Source organism: Athene noctua, chromosome 5 (genome assembly GCF_965140245.1).
Source record: "Athene noctua chromosome 5, bAthNoc1.hap1.1, whole genome shotgun sequence".
Classification (NCBI taxonomy): Eukaryota; Metazoa; Chordata; class Aves; order Strigiformes; family Strigidae; genus Athene; species Athene noctua.
In genome coordinates, this window is record NC_134041.1 from 67,955,254 (window position 1) to 67,976,708 (window position 21,455).

The 21,455-nt window shown below is 64.7% G+C and overlaps 2 long non-coding RNA genes across 2 annotated transcripts; both read left to right on the forward strand.

Moving 5' to 3' along the window:
- The first annotated feature begins 2,188 nt into the window (after window positions 1-2,188).
- On the forward strand, window positions 2,189-4,625 carry LOC141960474 (uncharacterized). Its single transcript, XR_012633648.1, has 3 exons — window positions 2,189-2,573; window positions 2,919-3,069; window positions 4,483-4,625. It is a non-coding gene; the product is annotated as an uncharacterized LOC141960474 (long non-coding RNA).
- Window positions 4,626-18,815: 14,190 nt separating this feature from the next.
- LOC141960475 (uncharacterized) lies at window positions 18,816-21,253 on the forward strand. Its single transcript, XR_012633649.1, has 3 exons — window positions 18,816-19,200; window positions 19,546-19,696; window positions 21,111-21,253. It is a non-coding gene; the product is annotated as an uncharacterized LOC141960475 (long non-coding RNA).
- Window positions 21,254-21,455: the final 202 nt, after the last annotated feature.

A 21,455-nucleotide genomic window follows, 5' to 3' on the forward strand; every position in this document is an offset into this window, starting at 1 on the left:
TCTTTCTTTGTGTGGGGATAAAATAACCGGGTCGTGGAGACCGTAGTCTGGCCCTGTGGCCTGACGTGAGCCCTTGCACCTAGTCTGCCTGGGTAAGCAGAGGAGCTCCCTTAGCTTCTCCCCTGAGCCCTGGCCAGGCTCCGGGGGAATCTAATGTGAGATTGAAACCAGATATTTCCGCTCCAAACCAAGGTGCCAGCTCTTCTGGCTTGCCGATTTTGGGGTATAGAAGGGTGGACCCGCTCACAGCGACTTTGGAGGCCTCACCTACGGGTGGACGCACCGCGTAGGGTTTCCCACTTGCCGGGAAAGGCTCTGCAAACCCTCGCTGTAACCGGGGCTGCCTGCGGGTCTGGGTGATGGCAACGGGTGCAGGTGCTGAGGGATCTTTTTTAATCGCTGTTCCCTCTCTCTCAGGCAGTCAGGATTTGATGCGTTACCCTGTATTTTCCTATCTGTGTGAGCGCACTATTCCGTCTTTCCTGACTGCGTGTTTTCCATATTCTTCTGTTATTTAGTTATTTCTAATAAAATACGCCTGCTCCTTTCACTCCGGTGTCTGAGTTGAATTGATATCCCTAATCAGCAAAACGGGGGGAGATGAGGTGGCGCTTTCCAGAGCCGAGGTCGGTGTCGGTTTGGCTTTGGGCTGAGCTGTAGCCGCCGCGGCGCTAGTTCCTGGCAAGGGGACGGACGGGGGAGCTGTCGGGGCCAGAGCTGCCGTAAATATAATCAGACAGCTTGCTCGGGTTCTCCAGCTCCTAGCGTACGCTCCAGAAGAGCGGCTGAACGCGGGCAGAAATGTTCCTGGATTTATCTGGGTTTTTTTAAAAAACTATTTCTGCTATCACCAGGATTTGAAAAACTAAATTGGATAAATGTGAGTTTAGGAAAAATATCTAACAATACGTGTGCTTTTAATAGTTACTGTACTGGTCTCCCAGGGACCGAAGTTACGCTGTTTCGTCCTTAAAACAACTCTGCGCTCCCGTGTCGCGTTGTCACAGGCTTTCCTCCCCCTTCCACCCGTCCGAAGAGCCCTGAGGCTGCTCTGACCGACACTTCGGTCACCCCGCTGAGTTCTGGGTCACAAGGCGAGACTGCGCTGCCCTGCGCTGCGGCCGTGCCGGAGCTCCTCCCTCTCCGGGGGGTTATAAGATTTGGCAGCGTTGGTCCCGTCGGCCCGCGCACCGGAGCGGTCTCGCCCAGCGGCTGCTCCCGCTGCCCGGGGAAGGTTCCCCCGGCGGGGAGAGGCGACCTGCGGCGTGCGGCTGCGCCGGGCGGCCCCCGGAGTGCGCGTGCGCGGCGGCGGCCCCGCGACCGGAGGACCGGCGGCCCATAGAGCGCGAGCTCGGAGGAGCGACGGGCATCTCCGGCGTTTATTAACGGTGCTGGTCGCTATAGTTACCGGGGGGGGGGGAGCGTGGGCCGGGCCGGAGGAGCCGCAGGGGCGGGCAGGGAGGCTGCAGGCAGCGACCCCTCCCTGTCCGGGGCCGGTGCTGGAGGAGGAGCCGGTGCGAGCCGAGGCAGGAGCGGGGCCGGGCGGCTGCGGGGAAAGGTGCGGCGGGACCGGGGGCGGAGGCCGCTCCGCGTCGGGGCCGGGCGGCGGCGGCGCTGCCCGGAGCCGCGCGGGGCTGCGCTCGGCCGGGCTTCCGGGTGCGCGGGCGGCGCGGCGGGAGCCGTAGTCACGTGCAGGGGGCTTCCGGTCGGCCATGTTGGCTCCCCGGGGCACGCCGGGAGCTGCAGTTTCTGCGCTCTCGGTTCCCCGCAGCTGCGGCGCTGGCGGGCGCGCGCGGCACGGCACAGCCCTCGGTACCGGCGCGGCCCCGCGGCGCGGCCCGAGACGCGGTTTTGTGGCGGTTTCCCGCGGGCTGCCCGCGGCTCCCCGAGACGCGGTGTGCCCCCGGCCCGGGGGTGCGCATGCGCGGCGGCGGCGTCTCCCGGGAGTGCGCGTGCGCGGCGGAGGTGAGTGTTGGGGCTGCGGCCGGTCCGGTCCGCGGCAATAAGGGTCCCTGCCGCCTCCGTGCCCCCTCCCGAGGCCGCGCTGGGGCCGCGCGTGTCCGTTCCTGCCCCGGGGATGCCGCCGGCTGCGCCCAGCTCGGGCTGGCGTGGGGTGTCTCTGCCCGGCCTGGCGCTTCTCACGGCTCGGGGGCCAGAAGGGACGGGCGGAGCCGAGCCTTCCCGGCCGCGGGCAGCGGGGCGGGAGCCGCCGCGGCTGGAGCTGGAGGGGCCGGAGAAAGGGAAGGAAGGAGAACGTCAAGGGCATGTGGGCAGCAGCCGCCTCGCCCTGCAGGAGGAGAGCGCCTGCCTCTCCGGGTGAGCGAGGAGCCCTCTGCACAGTCCGCAGCGGGCCGGACCCAGGCGCGGAACGGCCGCGGAGCGAGCGAGCGAGCGAGGCTGCGTGTGTCGGAAGCCACGTCTTGTAAGAGCCGAGAGACACCCGCGTATTCTTTTAGGGGGAGGTCAGCCGGGCGAGTGGAGTTTCAGAAGAAGAGGAGGGGCAGGAGGAAGGAAGGAGAAAGAAGCATCTGACCTGTCCAGTTCTCCCGGCAGTGCCGGGAGCGAGAGCCGCGGTGAGTCCCGGGCCCTCGGGGCCCTGTCGCCCCCCTTGTATGTCCCAGTCCCTTCCCGCCCTTCTCTTTCCCATGCTGTGATTTTTTTTTTCTTCTTCTCTATATCTTTTCTTTCTTTTCTTCTGCCTTGCTCCCCCTTTCTCTCTCACTTTCTCTCTCTTGTCTTGCTGCTCCCTTTTCTTTTTCTGTCTGCACTTCTGACTGCTTGTTCTGTACCTTTTGCATCACTCCTCAGTCCATTTCTCTCTCGATCCTTCCGTTCTGCTCCTCACTTCTCGGTTTCTCTCTCTTTCCTCTGTCCTACTCCTGCATGTAGTGTGTGATTGAATGAGGTTCTGTGTCTAGCAGGCCTCATCTCGTAAGAGCTGTGAGACACCTACATATTCTCATAAGTGGAGGACAGCCAGGCACCTGGAGCTGTAGAAGAGGAAGGGAGAAGGCAAACAGAAGGAGGAGTCTGACCTGTCAAATTCTCCTGGCAGCGCGGAGAACTGCAGTAAGTCCCGAGCTCTTGGGCCCCTCTCATCCCTCTTGTGTGGCCTGGTCCCTCCCTGTCTTTCTCCTAGACTCCTCTCTTTCTGGTGCTGCTCAACTTTTTTTGCTCACCTGTATCTTCCGTCTTGCTTGGAGCATCTCCCTGTCCCCATCTTGTAGGTCTTCCCTTTCTCTGCCCTGTACCCTGCCGCTCTTGTTGCCTTTCTCCATCCCTCTCTGTCCAGCTCCCTGTTCCTATTGATGCCCCTTTCTTCTTCCTGCACCCGCTGCTATTCCCTGCGATCTCCATCTCTCTCTTTCCTGCTCCCTGTCCCCCGTTTTTCATTCCTACCTCCGTCCCTCATAGACTGTCTGGCCTTTTTCCTCGGTGTCTTTCTCTCTGGCTGACTCCCTTCTGCTGTTTTTCATTTCCTCCCTATCCATCTTGTTGCCCATCGCTCTTTTGTCTTCTCTCTCTCCATGTGTCGCTGTCTGTCTTCCAGTCACTGTTCTTTAATTCCTCCCTCTTCCCCGTAGCTTGCTGCTATTTTTTTTTTTCCCTGTTCTCCATCATGCTCTGTCGGGTGCCCTGTCCCTGTTTATCAATTCCTCCCTCTGCCCTGCGGTCTGTCTCTTTTCACCATTTAATTTTTGCCTTGCTCTCTCTCTGTCTGGCTCCTTGTGCCGGGTTTGCGAATTCCTTCCTCTGTGCCCCGTACCCCCTGTGATCTTTGCTGCTTTGTGGCCTGTTTCTGGCTGGCGCTCTGTTACTATTCAGTAATTCCTCTCTCGATGCCTTGTAGTCTGTTGCTTTTGTCTTTTCTCCATCTCTCTGTCTCTGTTTCCCCTGTTTTAGAATACACCCCCCCACCCCCACCCCCCTTCTTTCTGTATGCATCAGGATTAGTTTTTGGCTCCAGGTCTCTCTTTTTCTGTGTCTCTGTCCCTGTTTCCTAATTCTTCCTTCTCTGCCCTGTCACATGTAGCGATGTGATTTGTTTTGTGTTCCTTCCCATGGTTTGCTGTCCTGACTCCCCATCGCTGTTGCTTTTTCCTCCCTCTGTGCCCTGTTCTCTGGAGCTTTTTGGTCTTTCTTCCATCTTGCTTGGTCTAGCTCCCTGCTCCCCCCCTTTTTTTTTTTCCCCTCCATGTCTGTTGTGCCACCCATCCCAGCTTTTTTTTTTTCTGCATCTCTATGCTGCTCCTCGTCCTTCTTTGTTGGTTTCTGTCCTGCTCCTCCTCCTTCTTTCTGCTGCCTGTTTTCTTCTCTCCCTGCTGCTTTTTTTTCTGCATATCCACGCTGGGTTCCCTGTCCCCATCCTCTCACCGCCCCATTGCTCATCTCTTGTTTTCTCTCTACCCCTGTACTAGTCAGCTAGCTGCCACCTTTCTTCTGTCTTCTTGTGTCCTGCATCTTTCTCCTCATGTTTGGCAGTTTCCAGCTCTGCCCTGCAGCTTGTTGCTCCAGGAACCGACTGACTGTTCCCGGCTGGACTGAGGAGCGTGGCTCCGGGAACAAGCGCCAAGGTGTGCCAGGGGCAGGGGCAGCATTAGGGGCCCTGAGCCCCGGAGCAGACTCACTCCCTTCTGGGACTTGTTCTGTGTGTGACTGAATAAACACTTGCTGGCTGCCGGCTGCCTTTTGTGCTTCCTTTGCCCCAGGTGAGGGGCTGGGAGGGGTGATGATGCTCTGTGGGGGTGGGTGATGGCCTCCAGCTGTGGGCTGGGGCTGGAGGGGCCCCAGGTGTGGGCAGTGAGGCTGATGGCAGCGGCCCCTCCCTGTAAAGGGCTTGCTCCGGGTGGAGGGGCGGGTGCTGCTGTTAAGAGCAAGGCAGCCGTCGGAGGGGTCGGTGTCAACCAAGGGAGGAGCAGAGCAGTCGCTGAGCATTGCTGGGCCCTGGCTGCACCGAGGGAGAAGGTGAGTGGAGCCGTGCCATCAGCTGGCAGCTCCTGGGGAGGATGGCGGTGCCTGCAGGGTGGCAGCGTTGGAGGTGGTGGCAGGGGCTGCCCCGAGCCGGTGGTGAGGCTTCTGGGTGCACTGGTGGGGGTTCGGAGGGGTGAGCAACGGTGTTGCTGCAGGGTCAGAAAGCAGAGAAAACTGCCTCTCGCAACCCAGCGGGAGCTGTGGTCCTGGCGTGTGGGGTTTCTGGCCAGCCGCGTTGGTTCCCTGGGTCACGCTGGGATGCGGGGTCTTACAGCGCTTGGCGTGCAGGCGGCCGTGCCGCGTTGGCCAGCGCGTGCCAGGAGCTGTAGGTTCTGCAGACTCGGCTGCCAGGCAGCCGCACCGCTCGTGGGCGCCCGTAGCGCGGCGCAGTCCTCGCTACCGCCGCGGCCCCTGTGGCGCAGCACGAGGGATAGTTTTGTTGCCGCTTTCACGTGGGTTCCCGGGGGCTTCCAGCTGCTCCCCGCCAAGCGTCGTGCCCGTTCCTCGAGAGCGTGTGCGCAGTGACGTGCCGCTCGGCCGCCGCTCGCGCGGGGGGTGGCGCTCGCCCGCGCTCACCGCCGCTGCCTGGCAAACGCCACACGGTGCTGTCGGTGGGCGACACAGAGGTGGCCCCGTGCCCCACGCTGCCGCCCGCCAGCAACGTTAGTGCGATGCTCCGATGCCCGTGGGGGGGTGCGGCCACGCTCGGTGCCCCCTCCTGGTAAGGAAATGCCGCCGCCGCCCCACGTCACGCTGCCGGCGGGTGCTCGGTGCGCGAAGGGCAGGACTGCAGCGCCGGCCCCGCACAGGTGTGCGGCACCGCCAGAGCCGCCTTCCTGCTGCCGCAGCGTGAGGCTTGCTGGGCGTGATTCCTGGTGGTGGGCGAGGGCCGAGGCCGCCGGTGAGGCCGGCCCGCCCCTTTGGCAGGTGTGGGGGCCCCTCCTGCCCGCTGGCCACACGGCAGCGGTGGGGCAGGAAGCTTCACACCGCCTGCTGTGTCAGGCCTCGGCTCTCCTGGAGGTGAACCGGGCCGGGGGAGCCCCAGGGAGTTACCCGAGGGCTGGGACAAAGGCAGAGGGGAAGAAGATGGGTGTCCCCCGGGGGTTGGTGCCGGGTGCCTCCCCAGCTTGCCAGAGCTCCCCTTGAGCTGGCACTGGCCTTGCCCGCACCGTGTCCTGGCCCCAGGTCTCGCACCTCTACCCTGAATCCCGTCCCGTAGCCCCAGGTCACCCCCGAGCCCCGCGGGGATGGCGGCAAGCCGGCCCTTGGCGCCTCCGCAGGAGCCCCTGTGGAAGGGGGGCTCCGGCCAGGGGCGATCTACGGGAATAACGGCAGTCGCTTCACCTTCTCCCAGAGGCCTCACCGGGGCCGCGCTTGCCTGTTCCTTCCCTGGGGATGCTGTCGACTGGACCCACTTCAGAACTGTGTGGGGTTCTCTGCCTGCCCTTGTGCTCCTCGCAGCAGAGAGGTGAGAAGGGACAGGCCCCTGGGACGTTTTCTGGCTGTGGACAGGAGCTGCCACAGCTGAAGCTGCAGAGGCCTGAGAAAGGGAAAGAAGAAAATCAAGGGCATGTGGGCAGCAGCTGCCTTCCACTGCAGGAAGAGAGAGCCTGCCTCTCTGGGCGAGGCAGGAGCCCTCTGTACAGTCCACAGCGGGCCGGACCGCCAGCGTGCGATCAGGGTCCGTGCGCGTCACCCAGAGCGCGGTACGGCCGCGCAGCGTGCGAGCGAGGCCACACGTGCAGGAAGCTGCGTTTTGTAAGAGCCGAGAGACACCCGCGTGTTCTTTGAGGTGGAGGGCAGCTGAGCGACTGCACCTCCAGAAAAGGAAGGGAGGAGAGAAGGAGAAAGAAGGGTCTGAATTGGCAAATTTTTCCTGGCAGCGCTGAGAGCGACAGCTGCGGTGAGTCGCGGACCCTCGGGCCCTGTTGCCCCTCTTGGACGTTTTGGGCTGTCCCCTGGCCCCCTCTCTATCCCATGCTGCTATGATTTTTGTTGGTTTTTTCTTCCCTGTACTTCTGCTCTCGTTCGTTCCTGCTCCCACTCCCTCTTGTGTCTTCTTCTAGCTCTCCCTTTTTCTTTCTTCCAGATGCTTGGTCCTGCTCTCTCTCCTTCCTTTGTTTCATCCTCCCTTTCTCTCCTGTAACCTAGCGCTGTTATTTTCCTTGTTCAGTTCTTGTTTCAGATCGGCTTTGGGGTCTCTTTTTGCCCACAGCTTTCTCTGGCCAGTTCCCAGGCATTGTTATCCTCGGCGAGCCTGTCTGCCGCTCCATGTGCCTGCCTGCCCATTTCCCTCCCTCCTGGTAATCCCGCCTCTACGCTGTGCCCGAGCTCAGGCCGCCCCTGCTCCTGTATCTCGGCTTTCGGCACGCCCCCGGCGCTTTCGGCACGCCCCCGGCGCTTTCGGCACGCCCCCGGCGCTTTCGGCACGCCCCCGGCGCTTTCGGCACGCCCCCGGCGCTTTCGGCACGCCCCCGGCGCTTTCGGCACGCCCCCGGCGCTTTCGGCACGCCCCCGGCGCTTTCGGCACGCCCCCGGCGCTTTCGGCACGCCCCCGGCGCTTTCGGCACGCCCCCGGCGCTTTCGGCACGCCCCCGGCGCTTTCGGCACGCCCCCGGCGCTTTCGGCACGCCCCCGGCGCTTTCGGCACGCCCCCGGCGCTTTCGGCACGCCCCCGGCGCTTTCGGCACGCCCCCGGCGCTTTCGGCACGCCCCCGGCGCTTTCGGCACGCCCCCGGCGCTTTCGGCACGCCCCCGGCGCTTTCGGCACGCCCCCGGCGCTTTCGGCACGCCCCCGGCGCTTTCGGCACGCCCCCGGCGCTTTCGGCACGCCCCCGGCGCTTTCGGCACGCCCCCGGCGCTTTCGGCACGCCCCCGGCGCTTTCGGCACGCCCCCGGCGCTTTCGGCACGCCCCCGGCGCTTTCGGCACGCCCCCGGCGCTTTCGGCACGCCCCCGGCGCTTTCGGCACGCCCCCGGCGCTTTCGGCACGCCCCCGGCGCTTTCGGCACGCCCCCGGCGCTTTCGGCACGCCCCCGGCGCTTTCGGCACGCCCCCGGCGCTTTCGGCACGCCCCCGGCGCTTTCGGCACGCCCCCGACGCTTTCGGCACGCCCCCGACGCTTTCGGCACGCCCCCGACGCTTTCGGCACGCCCCCGACGCTTTCGGCACGCCCCCGACGCTTTCGGCACGCCCCCGACGCTTTCGGCACGCCCCCGACGCTTTCGGCACGCCCCCGACGCTTTCGGCACGCCCCCGACGCTTTCGGCACGCCCCCGACGCTTTCGGCACGCCCCCGACGCTTTCGGCACGCCCCCGACGCTTTCGGCACGCCCCCGACGCTTTCGGCGGCACGCCCCCGACGCTTTCGGCGGCACGCCCCCGACGCTTTCGGCGGGCGGGAACGCCGCGCGCCGACGTGAGGGGCGGAGCTTTCGCCTGAGGCGAAGGGCGGGAACGGCGCGCGCAGCAGTGAGGCGCCGCGCGGCCGCCTGAGGCGAAGGGCGGGAACGGCGCGCGCAGCAGTGAGGCGCCGCGCGGCCGCCTGAGGCGAAGGGCGGGAACGGCGCGCGCAGCAGTGAGGCGCCGCGCGGCCGCCTGAGGCGAAGGGCGGGAACGGCGCGCGCAGCAGTGAGGCGCCGCGCGGCCGCCTGAGAGGAGCGGGAGCGGCGCCCCCGGAAAAGGCTGCTCGGCGATCGGCGCCGCCTCGGCGGGGACCTCATCGGCTCGGCTCGGCTCGGGGCGGGCGGGGGTGGACCCGAGTCGCCTGTGGGGGGGCGAGCGCCATTGTCTGAGGGGCTCAGGAGAGTCCTGGACCCGCCAGGCGCGGCAAGGTGCCTGGAGCAGACGAGTGCCCGGCGCAGTCGTCCCTGCAGGAAGTGCTGGAGCACCGGCTCTGGTGAGAAAAGCCGATCTGTGAGGTTTTTTTCGGGGGGGAAGGGGGGGTTGGAGGGCGGCCGGGGTTCGGGTGGTGCTGTGGGCACTTCTCGTCGGGGACAGGCGTCCTTCTCAGACCTGACGGCACACTACTGCCCTTGCAGCAGCTGGTGGCGGAGAAGGGAGAGATGTCCACTGCGTGTGGAAGGACCTGCGAGGCAAGAGCGAGCGGGAGGAGCAGCGGAAGAAGTCTGGGCAGCAAGAGGAAAGAGAAGGGCGCTCTGAACAAAGCGCCGCTGTGAGGGGCGGAGCGGTCGCCTGAGGGGGACCTGCCCGGGGAAGGGGCGAGCAGGAGTCGAACCTGCCTGGGGAAGTACCGGATCGACTTGGGAACAGGGGGGGGGGGACGGGACGGGAGGCGCCTTGGAGAGGGGGTCGGTGTCGTCGCCTCGGCGGGGGGGGGGAGCAGTGTCGTCGCCTCGGCGGGGGAGGGGGGGGGAGCAGTGTCGTCGCCTCGGCGGGGGAGGGGGGGGGAGCAGTGTCGTCGCCTCGGCGGGGGGGGGGGTGGAGCAGTGTCGTCGCCTCGGCGGGGGGGGGGGTGGAGCAGTGTCGTCGCCTCGGCGGGGGGGGGGGTGGAGCAGTGTCGTCGCCTCGGCGGGGGAGGGGGGGGGAGCAGTGTCGTCGCCTCGGCGGGGGAGGGGGGGGGAGCAGTGTCGTCGCCTGGTGGGGGGAAGTGGGGTGGTGTCATCACCTGGCGGGGGGAGTGTCGTCAACGGCGGGGGGTGGGGGAGCGGAGCTTCCTCAGGACCGGTGAGAGGGGACTGGAGCTGCCTGAGGAGGGACGGCCATCGCCTCAGGGGCGGTGGAGGGTCCAAGCCTCGCTGAACGCGGCCAGGAGCCCGGAGGAGAAAAGCGCCCGTCGTAGACATCCCTGCAGGAAGTGCTGGAGCATGGACTGGGTGAGGAAAGCCAATCTGTGAGTTTTTTTCGCGGGGAGGGGGGATGGTGGTGGTGGTGGGAGGGCGGCCGGGGTTCGGGTGGTGCTGTGGCCAGCTCTCGCCGGGGACCAGCATCGCTCTCGGACCTGACGGCATCCTCCTGCCCTTGCAGCAGGCTGCGGAGCGGCGTGGAGGTCTCCGTCCTGTACCGCTGCAGGCCAAGAGGGAGCGGGACGAGGCGCGGAGGAAGTCTGGGCAGCAAGAGGAGGAAGGAGAAGGGCGCTCTGGGCAAAGGGACCTCCCTGTCACCGGGGCTGTGGTCGCACCAGCGTGTCGCCAAGACGTTTGGTGCCCTGACCGGCTTTGTGCCGGGTGACCCCCCTGTAAGCAGGGCTCGGGTCTTTGGGTTTTTGCCGGCCTTTTGCCACGTCACCCCGTGGTCAGGCTGCCGGGCAGGTGGCAACCCTCTAAGGGGGGTGAGCGGCGCCGTCTCTGCGGCCGGGGCGGGAAGCGGAGCTCCTGAAGCACGCCGTGGTGGTGAGCCGCAGCCAGGCCGGCCGGCCTGTAACTTGGGCGCGGGGGGGGGCCTGGCAGCGGGGCCGGGGCCTCTGCTCTGTCCTCCGGGTGGGGGAGCTGGCGCCTGGCTGCGCCTTCCTTCCGAGCACCAGCTCCTCGAGAAGCAAGACAAGGCATCGTGAAGGAGCTGCGAGGCCAGAGCGAGGGAGAGGAGGAGCGGCGGGCTGAAGAGAGGGCTGGGGGGAGAGGGGGGAGCTCAGGGCAAAGGGGCCTCCCCACGGCACCGTTGCCGGCACCTTTGGTGTCCTGGCCGGCGCTGCGCCGGGTGACCTCCCTGTAAGCAGGGCTCGGGTCTCTGGCCTTTTGCCCCCTTGCCCCGACGGTTTGGCTGCCCGGAGAGAGGGGCGACCCTGTAAGGAGAGAGCGGCACCGTCCCCGCACCGAGGGGCAAATGGGGCTCTCTGGCCCCCAAGCCCGCCCTGTAGGCAGGGGAGGGCTGTTTCCCCGGCCCTGGCGGCTTTCTGCCTGCTGGCGGCCTGGCCAGCGTGACCCCCTGGAGTCGGGGCGCGTCGCGGCACTTGTCCCTTGGTCCCCCGCGAAGGCCCGTGGCACGTTGAGTCCCTCTGGGCTCCGTGCGTCCGGGGGGGCAGGTCCGAGGCTCTGCTCTCTTGCTCGCGGGAGGGGACGGCTCCCCAGACATTGGCTGCACAGAGCTCGCTCTCTCTCCTGGGAAGTTTTCTTTCCCCCTGTCCGTGTCCGTGTGCCTGCCTGTGTCCGCGTCGGTACGAGTGAGCGAGTGAAGGAGCTTCTTGTTTAGGCCCCTGTTGAAATCGCTGCAGCGTACTTAGCTTAAACTTCCCGGGAGGGAAAGAGGGGCTCCGTGCAGCAACAGGGGGTCGGTCCCCGCTGAGCCCGCGAGCGGAGGGCGAGTCCCGGCTGGCCCCTCCTTTCCAAGGACAGAGCCAAGCCGCATGACCCGCCCGCTCTCTGGGCCTGGGTGGCTGCCTGTCCTGCTGGCGACCTGCCAGCGTGCCAGCCCCGTACTCGGGGCGAGTGCCACGAGCCGTGGAGCCCTCTGACCCGACGGCCCTGTAAGCAGGGTTGTGCCCGTCCCCCGCCCTCGGCAGGAGGAGCGGGTAGCGAGCGGGCGTCTGCGGCCCCCGGCCTTCGAGGGCAAAGGCTCGGCAGTTGTGTCCCCTTCACCGAGAACCGCGGTAGCCTCTAGAAACGCAGGGAACGGCCCTGAGCCAAGTACCTGCCCCAGAGTCCTCGAGACCCTCCCAGAGTTGCCCAGGACGCTCTTGTCCCACAGCAGCCGTGGGACAGGGAGGGCCCTTTGCCCGCAGCCCCTTTCTCTTTCCCCGGTTTCAGCGTGCCGCTCCTCCTCTCGCTTGCCCTCGCCTCGTAGTTTCTTCCGCAGGCCACGGATGCCTCTTCCTTCTTCCTTCTCCGGGAGCTGGTGCCTGGAAGGACGGCGCGGTCGGGCGCCAGCTCCTCTGCCTGGACGACGGGGAAGCCGGCCGCCTGAGGGACCTTCCCTCAGCGTGCTCTGGCCCCCGGCCCTCTATCCTCCCTCCTGCCCCCTGCCCCGGCCTGAGCCGCCTCAGACCCCATTTTCTCACCTGGTGGTGCCCGGCGGCCTGGGGGCTTAAAGCATAGAGGGAGAGGGGACAGGGGTACGGCAGGGCAGGGGGAGATTTAGGGGGACAGGCAGCACGGGTGGGCCTCAGCCGCCAGCCCCTTGCAACCAGCTGCTCCGCAGTGACGCGGCAGCTTCTCCCAAGCGATGAGGAACCCCCCTCGGGAAGTTCTGCTTCCCCAGCCCCCAGAACCTCTTGGGAAATGGCCGCTGCTGCCGATTCACCTGCCTTCAGGGCAGACAGCGCCCAGCACTCTCGATAGTGCTTGGCTGGCGCCTTGTGTGGGGTGGCGGCCCTGTTAGCGGGGTGCGGGTCAGGGCGCCCCTGTAGCGGAGAGGAGGGGCCTCGTGGGCCTTTGGGACCGGGGCTGCCCTGTAAGTTGGGGCCTGGCCCGTGCCCTGCAGTCCCGGGCACTTTGCAGTCCCGGCAGCGGCTCGAGCCCCCTGTAAGCAGGGGCGCAGCCTCGGTGGCCACCGTTTTGCATGCCCAGCTCCATTTGCCCAGAGTGCCCGACTCCGAGCCCAGCTCCAGCGCCGGCCGCGACTCCACGTGTGGCAGCACCGGAGCACCGATTGGGTAAGAAAAGCCGATCTGTGAGGTTTTTTTTTTTGGGGGGGGGTATAGAGGAATAGTGGTGTGGGAGGGCGGCCGGGGTTCGGGTGGTGCCGTGTCAGGCTCTCGCCGGGGACCGTCGTCCCTCTCAGGCCTGACGGCACCCTCCTGCTCTTGCAGCACTTGGTGGTGGAGAAGGGAGAGACATCCACCGCATGCGGAAGGCCGTGCAAGGCAAGGGTTAGCAGGAGGAGCAGCGAAGGAAGTCTGGGCAGCAAGCGGAAGAAAGAGAAGCGCGCTCTGGGCAAAGCGCCGCTGTGAGGGGCGGAGCGGCCGCCTGAGGGAAAGGGGAGCGCAAGTCGGCGCTGCCTCAGCAAGAAATGGATCGACTCGGGGCCGAGGGATTGGAGCCACCTTGGCAGGGGATCAAAGCTGCTGCAGGGTGGGGGGCCAGTGCCGTCGCCTAGGAGGGGCAGCAGACCTGCGTCAGGGCGCATGGGGGGGGACTGGAGCTGCATGAGGAGGGACCGCCATCACCTCAGGGGCTGAGGAGGGTCCAGGCCCTGACGGACGCTGCCAGGAGCCGCCGGACGCTGCCAGGAGCCCATTGCAGATGAGAGCCTGTCACGGTCCCTGCACGAAGCACTGGAGCACCGACTGGGTGAGGAAAGCCGATCTGCGAGGTTTTTTCGCGGGGTGGGTGGTGGGAGGGCGGCCGGGGTTCGGGTGGTGCTGTGGCCAGCTCTCGCCGGGGACCAGCATCGCTCTCGGACCTGACGGCATCCTCCTGCCCTTGCAGCAGGCAGCGGAGCAGCGTGGAGGTCTCCGTCCTGTACGGCTGCAGGCCAAGAGCGGAGGAAGTCTGGGCAGCAAGAGGAGGCAGGAGAAGGGCACTCTGGGCAAAGGGACCTCCCTGTCACCGGGGCTGTGGTCGCACCAGCGTGTCGCCAGGACCTTCGGTGCCCTGGCCGGCTTTGTGCCGGGTGACCCCCCTGTAAGCAGGGCTCGGGTCTTTGGGTTTTTGCCGGCCTTTTGCCACGTCACCCCGTGGTCAGGCTGCCGGGCAGGTGGCAACCCTCTAAGGGGGGTGAGCGGCGCCGTCTCTGCGGCCGGGGCGGGAAGCGGAGCTCCTAAAGCGCGCCGTGGTGGTGAGCCGCAGCCAGGCCGGCCGGCCTGTAACTTGGGCGCGGGGGGGGGCCTGGCAGCGGGGCCGGGGCCTCTGCTCTGTCCTCCGGGTGGGGGAGCTGGCGCCTGGCTGCGCCTTCCTTCCGAGCACCAGCTCCTCGAGAAGCAAGACAAGGCATCGTGAAGGAGCTGCGAGGCCAGAGCGAGGGAGAGGAGGAGCGGCGGGCTGAAGAGAGGGCTGGGGGGAGAGGGGGGAGCTCAGGGCAAAGGGGCCTCCCCACGGCACCGTTGCCGGCACCTTTGGTGTCCTGGCCGGCGCTGCGCCGGGTGACCTCCCTGTAAGCAGGGCTCGGGTCTCTGGCCTTTTGCCCCCTTGCCCCGACGGTTTGGCTGCCCGGAGAGAGGGGCGACCCTGTAAGGAGAGAGCGGCACCGTCCCCGCACCGAGGGGCAAATGGGGCTCTCTGGCCCCCAAGCCCGCCCTGTAGGCAGGGGAGGGCTGTTTCCCCGGCCCTGGCGGCCTTCTGCCTGCTGGCGGCCTGGCCAGCGTGACCCCCTGGAGTCGGGGCGCGTCGCGGCACTTGTCCCTTGGTCCCCCGCGAAGGCCCGTGGCACGTTGAGTCCCTCTGGGCTCCGTGCGTCCGGGGGGACAGGTCCGAGGCTCTGCTCTCTTGCTCGCGGGAGGGGACGGCTCCCCAGACATTGGCTGCACAGAGCTCGCTCTCTCTCCTGGGAAGTTTTCTTTCCCCCTGTCCGTGTCCGTGTGCCTGCCTGTGTCCGCGTCGGTGCGAGTGAGCGAGTGAAGGAGCTTCTTGTTTAGGCCCCTGTTGAAATCGCTGCAGCGTACTTAGCTTAAACTTCCCGGGAGGGAAAGAGGGGCTCCGTGCAGCAACAGGGGGTCGGTCCCCGCTGAGCCCGCGAGCGGAGGGCGAGTCCCGGCTGGCCCCTCCTTTCCAAGGACGGAGCCAAGCCGCGCGGTCGTAGCACGGCCGACGCGTGACCCGCCCGCTCTCTGGGCCTGGGTGGCTGCCTGTCCTGCTGGCGACCTGCCAGCGTGCCGGCCCCGTACTCGGGGCGAGTGCCACGAGCCGTGGAGCCCTCTGACCCGACGGCCCTGTAAGCAGGGTTGTGCCCGTCCCCCGCCCTCGGCAGGAGGAGCGGGTAGCGAGCGGGCGTCTGCGGCCCCCGGCCTTCGAGGGCAAAGGCTCGGCAGTTGTGTCCCCTTCACCGAGAACCGCGGTAGCCTCTAGAAACGCAGGGAACGGCCCTGAGCCAAGTACCTGCCCCAGAGTCCTCGAGACCCTCCCAAAAGCGCCCAGGATGCTCTTGTCCCACAGCAGCCGTGGTGACAGGGAGGGCCCTTTGCCCGCAGCCCCTTTCTCTTTCCCCGGTTTCAGCGTGCCGCTCCTCCTCTCGCTTGCCCTCGCCTCGTAGTTTCTTCCGCAGGCCACGGATGCCTCTTCCTTCTCCGGGAGCTGGTGCCTGGAAGGACGGCGCGGTCGGGCGCCAGCTCCTCTGCCTGGACGACGGGGAAGCCGGCCGCCTGAGGGACCTTCCCTCAGCGTGCTCTGGCCCCTGGCCCTCCCTCCTGCCCCCTGCCCCGGCCTGAGCCGCCTCAGACCCCATTTTCTCACCTGGTGGTGCCCGGCGGCCTGGGGGCTTAAAGCATAGAGGGAGAGGGGACAGGGGTACGGCAGGGCAGGGGGAGATTTAGGGGGACAGGCAGCACGGGTGGGCCTCAGCCGCCAGCCCCTTGCAACCAGCTGCTCCACAGTGACGCGGCAGCTTCTCCCAAGCGATGAGGAACCCCCCTCGGGAAGTTCTGCTTCCCCAGCCCCCAGAACCTCTTGGGAAAGGGCCGCTGCTGCCGATTCACCTGCCTTCAGGGCAGACAGCGCCCAGCACTCTCGATAGTGCTTGGCTGGCGCCTTGTGTGGGGTGGCGGCCCTGTTAGCGGGGTGCGGGTCAGGGCGCCCCTGTAGCGGAGAGGAGGGGCCTCGTGGGCCTTTGGGACCGGGGCTGCCCTGTAAGTCGGGGCCTGGCCCGTGCCCTGCAGTCCCGGGCACTTTGCAGTCCCGGCAGCGGCTCGAGCCCCCTGTAAGCAGGGGCGCAGCCTCGGTGGCCGCCGCTCTGCATGCCCAGCTCCGTTTGCCCAGAGTGCCCGACTCCGAGCCCAGCTCCAGCGCCGGCCGCGACTCCACGTGTGGCAGCACCGGAGCACCGATTGGGTAAGAAAAGCCGATCTGTGAGGTTTTTTCGGGGGGGCGGGGGTATAGGGCTGTGTGAGGGCGGCCGGTGTTCAGGTGGTGCTGTGGCCAGCTCTCACCCAGGACCGTCGTCGCTCTCAGACCTGATGGCATTCTCCTGCTCTTGCAGCAGTTGGTCGTGGAGAAGAAGGGAGAGACATCCACCGCGTGCAGAAGGACCTGCGAGGCAAGAGCGAGCGGGAGGAGTAGCGGCAGCGGTCCGGCAAAGAGGCGAGAGAAAGCCCTCCTGGGCAGGGGATCTCCCTGTCACCTGGGCTGTGGTCGCCTCCAGCGTCCCTGCCCCTTTGGGGATGTTTTCTTTGCCTCGTGAGCAAGTACTCGATCAGATGCTTTCTCCAACTGCGTGTTCCCCATTTAGCTCCTTTTCTGCCCAACTCGGCTTTAACCGCTGCCTGCCACGTGGCGCTGCGCGTGGGATTTTAACCTTTGGCAGCCGCTGGAATGTTTGCGGCGTGTGTTGGTCCTGGCTGCTTGCAAGGGGACTCTCGGGGTGAAGCGCTAAGGCTTGGACAATAGGGCCAAGCCAGAGTTGACTTGTAGACGAGTCCTGTGTATTTTGTAACTGTTAACCATTGTGCTAACAGGTATTTTACTAAGTGATAACCAACCACCTATTCCGATGTAAAAAGTGGAAGTATCGAAGCCTGAACAACAGGCCCTGAGCCGAAGCTGCTCACTCAGTATGTCATCGTTAGTGAAACAGGTGTGGAAGACGTGGCTCTCTTGAATGTACATTTATCTTTCTTTGTGTGGGGATAAAATAACCGGGTCGTGGAGACCGTAGTCTGGCCCTGTGGCCTGACGTGAGCCCTTGCACCTAGTCTGCCTGGGTAAGCAGAGGAGCTCCCTTAGCTTCTCCCCTGAGCCCTGGCCAGGCTCCGGGGGAATCTAATGTGAGATTGAAACCAGATATTTCCGCTCCAAACCAAGGTGCCAGCTCTTCTGGCTTGCCGATTTTGGGGTATAGAAGGGTGGACCCGCTCACAGCGACTTTGGAGGCCTCACCTACGGGTGGACGCACCGCGTAGGGTTTCCCACTTGCCGGGAAAGGCTCTGCAAACCCTCGCTGTAACCGGGGCTGCCTGCGGGTCTGGGTGATGGCAACGGGTGCAGGTGCTGAGGGATCTTTTTTAATCGCTGTTCCCTCTCTCTCAGGCAGTCAGGATTTGATGCGTTACCCTGTATTTTCCTATCTGTGTGAGTGCACTATTCCGTCTTTCCTGACTGCGTGTTTTCCATATTCTTCTGTTATTTAGTTATTTCTAATAAAATACGCCTGCTCCTTTCACTCCGGTGTCTGAGTTGAATTGATATCCCTAATCAGCAAAACGGGGGGAGATGAGGTGGCGCTTTCCAGAGCCGAGGTCGGTGTCGGTTTGGCTTTGGGCTGAGCTGTAGCCGCCGCGGCGCTAGTTCCTGGCAAGGGGACGGACGGGGGAGCTGTCGGGGCCAGAGCTGCCGTAAATATAATCAGACAGCTTGCTCGGGTTCTCCAGCTCCTAGCGTACGCTCCAGAAGAGCGGCTGAACGCGGGCAGAAATGTTCCTGGATTTATCTGGGTTTTTTTAAAAAACTATTTCTGCTATCACCAGGATTTGAAAAACTAAATTGGATAAATGTGAGTTTAGGAAAAATATCTAACAATACGTGTGCTTTTAATAGTTACTGTACTGGTCTCCCAGGGACCGAAGTTACGCTGTTTCGTCCTTAAAGCAACTCTGCGCTCCCGTGTCGCGTTGTCACAGGCTTTCCTCCCCCTTCCACCCGTCCGAAGAGCCCTGAGGCTGCTCTGACCGACACTTCGGTCACCCCGCTGAGTTCTGGGTCACAAGGCGAGACTGCGCTGCCCTGCGCTGCGGCCGTGCCGGAGCTCCTCCCTCTCCGGGGGGTTATAAGATTTGGCAGCGTTGGTCCCGTCGGCCCGCGCACCGGAGCGGTCTCGCCCAGCGGCTGCTCCCGCTGCCCGGGGAAGGTTCCCCCGGCGGGGAGAGGCGACCTGCGGCGTGCGGCTGCGCCGGGCGGCCCCCGGAGTGCGCGTGCGCGGCGGCGGCCCCGCGACCGGAGGACCGGCGGCCCATAGAGCGTGAGCTCGGAGGAGCGACGGGCATCTCCGGCGTTTATTAACGGTGCTGGTCGCTATAGTTACCGGGGGGGGGGGGGGGGGAGCGTGGGCCGGGCCGGAGGAGCCGCAGGGGCGGGCAGGGAGGCTGCAGGCAGCGACCCCTCCCTGTCCGGGGCCGGTGCTGGAGGAGGAGCCGGTGCGAGCCGAGGCAGGAGCGGGGCCGGGCGGCTGCGGGGAAAGGTGCGGCGGGACCGGGGGCGGAGGCCGCTCCGCGTCGGGGCCGGGCGGCGGCGGCGCTGCCCGGAGCCGCGCGGGGCTGCGCTCGGCCGGGCTTCCGGGTGCGCGGGCGGCGCGGCGGGAGCCGTAGTCAGGTGCAGGGGGCTTCCGGTCGGCCATGTTGGCTCCCCGGGGCACGCCGGGAGCTGCAGTTTCTGCGCTCTCGGTTCCCCGCAGCTGCGGCGCTGGCGGGCGCGCGCGGCACGGCACAGCCCTCGGTACCGGCGCGGCCCCGCGGCGCGGCCCGAGACGCGGTTTTGTGGCGGTTTCCCGCGGGCTGCCCGCGGCTCCCCGAGACGCGGTGTGCCCCCGGCCCGGGGGTGCGCATGCGCGGCGGCGGCGTCTCCCGGGAGTGCGCGTGCGCGGCGGAGGTGAGTGTTGGGGCTGCGGCCGGTCCGGTCCGCGGCAATAAGGGTCCCTGCCGCCTCCGTGCCCCCTCCCGAGGCCGCGCTGGGGCCGCGCGTGTCCGTTCCTGCCCCGGGGATGCCGCCGGCTGCGCCCAGCTCGGGCTGGCGTGGGGTGTCTCTGCCCGGCCTGGCGCTTCTCACGGCTCGGGGGCCAGAAGGGACGGGCGGAGCCGAGCCTTCCCGGCCGCGGGCAGCGGGGCGGGAGCCGCCGCGGCTGGAGCTGGAGGGGCCGGAGAAAGGGAAGGAAGGAGAACGTCAAGGGCATGTGGGCAGCAGCCGCCTCGCCCTGCAGGAGGAGAGCGCCTGCCTCTCCGGGTGAGCGAGGAGCCCTCTGCACAGTCCGCAGCGGGCCGGACCCAGGCGCGGAACGGCCGCGGAGCGAGCGAGCGAGCGAGGCTGCGTGTGTCGGAAGCCACGTCTTGTAAGAGCCGAGAGACACCCGCGTATTCTTTTAGGGGGAGGTCAGCCGGGCGAGTGGAGTTTCAGAAGAAGAGGAGGGGCAGGAGGAAGGAAGGAGAAAGAAGCATCTGACCTGTCCAGTTCTCCCGGCAGTGCCGGGAGCGAGAGCCGCGGTGAGTCCCGGGCCCTCGGGGCCCTGTCGCCCCCCTTGTATGTCCCAGTCCCTTCCCGCCCTTCTCTTTCCCATGCTGTGATTTTTTTTTTCTTCTTCTCTATATCTTTTCTTTCTTTTCTTCTGCCTTGCTCCCCCTTTCTCTCTCACTTTCTCTCTCTTGTCTTGCTGCTCCCTTTTCTTTTTCTGTCTGCACTTCTGACTGCTTGTTCTGTACCTTTTGCATCACTCCTCAGTCCATTTCTCTCTCGATCCTTCCGTTCTGCTCCTCACTTCTCGGTTTCTCTCTCTTTCCTCTGTCCTACTCCTGCACGTAGTGTGTGATTGAATGAGGTTCTGTGTCTAGCAGGCCTCATCTCGTAAGAGCTGTGAGACACCTACATATTCTCATAAGTGGAGGACAGCCAGGCACCTGGAGCTGTAGAAGAGGAAGGGAGAAGGCAAACAGAAGGAGGAGTCTGACCTGTCAAATTCTCCTGGCAGCGCGGAGAACTGCAGTAAGTCCCGAGCTCTTGGGCCCCTCTCATCCCTCTTGTGTGGCCTGGTCCCTCCCTGTCTTTCTCCTAGACTCCTCTCTTTCTGGTGCTGCTCAACTTTTTTTGCTCACCTGTATCTTCCGTCTTGCTTGGAGCATCTCCCTGTCCCCATCTTGTAGGTCTTCCCTTTCTCTGCCCTGTACCCTGCCGCTCTTGTTGCCTTTCTCCATCCCTCTCTGTCCAGCTCCCTGTTCCTATTGATGCCCCTTTCTTCTTCCTGCACCCGCTGCTATTCCCTGCGATCTCCATCTCTCTCTTTCCTGCTCCCTGTCCCCCGTTTTTCATTCCTACCTCCGTCCCTCATAGACTGTCTGGCCTTTTTCCTCGGTGTCTTTCTCTCTGGCTGACTCCCTTCTGCTGTTTTTCATTTCCTCCCTATCCATCTTGTTGCCCATCGCTCTTTTGTCTTCTCTCTCTCCATGTGTCGCTGTCTGTCTTCCAGTCACTGTTCTTTAATTCCTCCCTCTTCCCTGTAGCTTGCTGCTATTTTTTTTTTTCCCTGTTCTCCATCATGCTCTGTCGGGTGCCCTGTCCCTGTTTATCAATTCCTCCCTCTGCCCTGCGGTCTGTCTCTTTTCACCATTTAATTTTTGCCTCGCTCTCTCTCTGTCTGGCTCCTTGTGCCGGGTCTGTGAATTCCTTCCTCTGTGCCCCGTACCCCCTGTGATCTTTGCTGCTTTGTGGCCTGTTTCTGGCTGGCGCTCGTGTTACTATTCAGTAATTCCTCTCTCGATGCCTTGTAGTCTGTTGCTTTTGTCTTTTCTCCATCTCTCTGTCTCTGTTTCCCCTGTTTTAGAATACACCCCCCCACCCCCACCCCCCTTCTTTCTGTATGCATCAGGATTAGTTTTTGGCTCCAGGTCTCTTTTTTTCTGTGTCTCTGTCCCTGTTTCCTAATTCTTCCTTCTCTGCCCTGTCACATGTAGCGATGTGATTTGTTTTGTGTTCCTTCCCATGGTTTGCTGTCCTGACTCCCCATCGCTGTTGCTTTTTCCTCCCTCTGTGCCCTGTTCTCTGGAGCTTTTTGGTCTTTCTTCCATCTTGCTTGGTCTAGCTCCCTGCTCCCCCCCTTTTTTTTTTTCCCCTCCATGTCTGTTGTGCCACCCATCCCAGCTTTTTTTTTTTCTGCATCTCTATGCTGCTCCTCGTCCTTCTTTGTTGGTTTCTGTCCTGCTCCTCCTCCTTCTTTCTGCTGCCTGTTTTCTTCTCTCCCTGCTGCTTTTTTTTCTGCATATCCACGTTGGGTTCCCTGTCCCCATCCTCTCACCGCCCCATTGCTCATCTCTTGTTTTCTCTCTACCCCTGTACTAGTCAGCTAGCTGCCACCTTTCTTCTGTCTTCTTGTGTCCTGCATCTTGCTCCTCATGTTTGGCAGTTTCCAGCTCTGCCCTGCAGCTTGTTGCTCCAGGAACCGACTGACTGTTCCCGGCTGGACTGAGGAGCGTGGCTCCGGGAACAAGCGCCAAGGTGTGCCAGGGGCAGGGGCAGCATTAGGGGCCCTGAGCCCCGGAGCAGACTCACTCCCTTCTGGGACTTGTTCTGTGTGTGACTGAATAAACACTTGCTGGCTGCCGGCTGCCTTTTGTGCTTCCTTTGCCCCAGGTGAGGGGCTGGGAGGGGTGATGATGCTCTGTGGGGGTGGGTGATGGCCTCCAGCTGTGGGCTGGGGCTGGAGGGGCCCCAGGTGTGGGCAGTGAGGCTGATGGCAGCGGCCCCTCCC